Below are 4,523 nucleotides of genomic sequence, written 5' to 3'. Positions count from 1 at the left end.
CTACAGACATAAGCGAGTATATTAGAATAATACAGCTACAGACATAAGCCAGTAGATTAGAATAATAAAGCTACAGACATAAGCGAGTGTATTAGAATACTAAACCCTCTGACATAAGCGAGTGGATTAGAATAATAAACCTTCAGACATAAGCGAGTAGATTAGCAATCATGATGCTTTCAGATTAGTATGATGAGTCCTCGACAATAAACTTTCCAAATTCAGTAAAAAATAAATAAAACTATTTACCGTAGCTTTTTTACAATATTATCAGATCAAGTTCCTTTGTAAGATTGCTCGCTGAAATAGGAATATGAGCCTGATGCGATTTAAATCAATTGAGCAGTTCAAAAACGTAACATGACGCAACATAAGATAAACCTCCGCATCCAGAAGAACACGTACAGCTTCTTTCATGTTGTTGTGTTGAAGTAAGCGACCGTAAATGTAAACAGTAGATATGACTTAATGTATTGTAGGAGCTGAATATAAGTAGTTAAACTTGTGCCCATTTCCCATTGTATATATATTACAATAAAATGCAATGTATGTGTAAAACAACACAGAAATTAGAACCCCAAGTTATTTAGAAGTAGACGAATAGAAATGAAATTAACGACAAGGTTAGTATGGTCCTACCTGTAGAGGGGCGGACAAAATCAAGTTCGAAAGGTCTCGCCTGTAAAGGGACGGTTATACTTTATTGTCGCACCTGTAGATGAAAGCTGATTATAAGTTTCCTATTGTCTCTCCTGTAGGGGTACGGTACTATTGTCTCACCTGTAGGGGTACGGTACTATTGTCTCACCTGTAGGGGTACGGTACTATTGTCTCACCTGTAAGGGTACGGTACTATTGTCTCACCTGTAGGGGTACGGTACTAAGAACTTGAGATCTTGGTGTAAGAGTCTTTTCAAGAAAGATGTCGTTTTTTGGCAAATCTTCCACCGTCAGCAACACCTTGTACCAGCCATTCTCGACGAAGCCGGATTGTACGTTAGGCTCAATTTGTATCCGACACGGCGACTGTGTGTTGAAAGATTACAACTTAGATGTTCAAGGATTATCTTTTATATTAGAACTGTTGAATAGTAAAACTGAAATAAATTTGCAATTATTAATACTACATATTGACATATAAATGTTCTCTGTCTGATTTTTGGCAGAGTGCTACTTCCAGCATGCTAGTTATAACAAGGAACTGGCGATGGGTGTGTTCGTGCAACGTTTGACACTCAAATGTTTACTTCAATGACTTAAGAGTTTTATGGTCGTCCTTTGACGTGACATGTACTTGGAGTATACTTAGATTAACACGGCAGGTGTCGTCGATGAAGCAGAAGATGCTTACACTTCTGGAACACCTGGTCTTATATTCTCCTGGTGTTTTTTCAAGGGTGTCCATGTTAATCTTTCCTTTGTTAATGTTTTGCCCTAGTTTCATCGACTCTGAGTTCGAATTAAAACTATGTTCACACTTCGGTTTTCTCTTGTTGCTGTTGGGTTATTTTTCCCCATTGTATTTGGTAATTACAGGCTTATTCTTTTTGTCTTAGATTCTACATATTTTATTAGCATCGACACTACACATCAAAACCTGTGTCACACATGCTGCAGGAAACGCTTTCCTTTACTAAACACCTGGCCGTTTTTCCTTCGGTTGTGTTCCAGGCTACTTTCCCCTTTTTTTCGAATTATATCGACTCTGGATCTTGTTCTTTTAGATTTACTATGTCATATATTTTAATTAATACGTCAATACTTTCAAATTTTCTTATTTAAATGCGGATTTTGTAATATAAAATGATACAAAGGAACTTTTTGTGATTAAAAGAGTATGAATTGAACAAGGTCGTGTCAAATTACTTAATCTCAGTACTTTATACCATAATTTACCAGTCAAAATACCATGATTTGAAAAACAAAAATTACATTCAAAGTAATTAAAAAAAAAAGTGTTATCAGGGAACTCTTGACTACAAAACACACCTTTTCTATCCCCATCCCATTTTTTTAAAAAAAATACCAAACATTGGCCTTAATTTTTACGTCTACATGTTATAGATTGTATGGAGAGACGTGGACGTGTGACATTTAATTACCGAGAGATCCAAATATCAGTTAACTCTAACAATGCTTTTAAATTCAAGAAAATACGTCGTACGTTCCATGTGTATATAAGGAAGATTTTAAAAACTAATCTTTAGTGTATTAAAACAAAATTAAAACACGAATTTAAATACCTAGATAAATTCAGCGGGACAAGTACAGGTAAACACGTCCTTTCAGAATCACTTTGATTGAGTTCACTCGAGTGTGAACTGCTTTAATATAGTAAACCAAATAAAACGTCATTTTAAACAGTTGCGATATAAAACTAAATAGATAACTGCTATTTATGGTAATAGCGTTTTTAAGTAGGACTTACGACGTCTTTTGAATGTAAGGTGTATATAAATACGAGAAGTTACTATAAACACCGTCCTAGCAGTTGGATGCAATGCTTACATGACGTAATGATGTCGGCTTAACTTCTACATTTATTTAAGCATTGAACTGTTACCAGATGCAGTATACAGTCGAAATGAATGCAATTTGGGTGACGGATAAATATTCATGTCGCCCGTGTTAGGGATATCGTCCTATTAAATGTTGAATTATGTTTGGTCAAGCTGACAATCCATACTCGCGTAATCATATTTACCATCGACTAGTTGTTAAAGTATATTAGTACTTCCAGTAATACAAATAGTGTGGGATAAACAAATGTAAATTGTTTCATAAGTATTCAAATAAGATGTTAATCCTTCCGTTATTACATTTTTACAAATTTAATTATAAGCATTATTATTATGTTAAGGTTTCATAAACTAACAGGAGTATCGCCGTATGATATTTAGTGTTGCTACTCCGCCTTGGGTGACAACAAACGCTGATATCGTCCATGACCGTTACTTATACATGTATCTATAGTAATACACACCTGTAGAAGGGTAGCGTTAGGTAAACCCAAACAGTCCGTACCACATTCTCCACCACTAGCCCACCGACACACAGTGACGTCATCATCCGGGTCCACCATTGGTATATCAATTGTACTCTTACATCCGAATGGCACCCTTGAAATAACAACAGGTTCGACGAATTTAGTGGTCATATTTTATTCATACCTCCTCCCGATCTTGTATGAGAAATACTTGACCTAATGCAGTAGAATGCGAGACCCCTGCACAATCGGTTATATGGGCTTTGAAAATCATATTTCAAGCCCTTAAGTTTTCGTTCCTAACCTTTTGCAATCATTAACTATTGTTTTTATAGAAACAAAGCATAGGCATGCGATGTACACAATATAATCTGCCGTCAAGAAATATAGTAGCAGTGCATTTGTCACAACTAGTCTCCAATCATGGTGAAATCTCAATCATATATTGCGGTAATGGGTTAGATATAATAAAAACAGCAAAGTTATAGCTAAGATAATAACGATGGACTTAGAACTTCAGTGATAGTAACAGTGATGAGAGCTTCAGAGAGACCCTAACCCTAACCCTCCTCTGTTCCCTCGTCAGGACAGAACAACTACTACAGCTAGCTTGACAAACACTTAATGCACGAAAACATCGGGCACAAACAGATAAAGCTAATTTTGTGGAAAATCCTCTGATCACCTTTGAGAGGACCATTGTATCACCAGCCTGATCTGGGGGGAACATGTACACTGCATACCAAGGATCACCACCACAAATTCATATAAGCCGTACTGAAGGATGCTGCTGTGACGATCAGATGATATTACTTTACTAAATACTACATAAAATCGCAGTTTGTACTTATCAATTAATTGTTATTAAATCTCGCATAATTAACCTAGAAAATATCAGAATGAAAAAGTACAACAGTGACGTAAACAGCTTCCTTTCTCCCTTTTGTTCATTAGTGTAATTAGAAGGGATGTTACTGATTTGTATTGTATAACATAGATACATGTAATTCATACTTCGTTATTCAGCGTGAAGTATAGAACGCAAAATGAAACATCTCGCGAAAATTCCCCACGATAAATTTATCAAGGATTATCTATTATTGTTCTAGACGCACAATCATTAAAATAAATAATCATGAAAATGTATTGATATACAGTACACCTGTATGGTACGGTGTATTACAGTACACCCGTATGGTACGGCGTATAACAGTACACCTGTATGGTACGGTGTATTACAGTACACCATAAAGTTAACAGTACAAAGGAAAAGGCCCTGCATGCAGACTAGGCAATCAATATTGGTCCCTCCAGAATCGCCAGGTGTTTTCTTTGCCATCTACCTAGTCTACATTGAGGTTTTACCCATCGCAGTACTCTTGCTATTTTCCCCCTTTTTTCCTTTTTTCTTCTTCAACGACGTTTGTTTCCAGTGTCTCTTATGGTACTACACTAGCGATCAGTGAACTTGACTTCGGTTGACTCCGCACTGTAACATTGACTTGTTTTGTTTCTGTGTTTTCTAACGCTCTCCTCT

This window comes from Mizuhopecten yessoensis, unplaced genomic scaffold (genome assembly GCF_002113885.1).
Source record: "Mizuhopecten yessoensis strain PY_sf001 unplaced genomic scaffold, ASM211388v2 scaffold7167, whole genome shotgun sequence".
Lineage (NCBI taxonomy): Eukaryota > Metazoa > Mollusca > Bivalvia > Pectinida > Pectinidae > Mizuhopecten > Mizuhopecten yessoensis.
The sequence above is the reverse complement of the archived record's forward strand: the minus strand, read 5'-3'. Positions refer to the sequence as shown.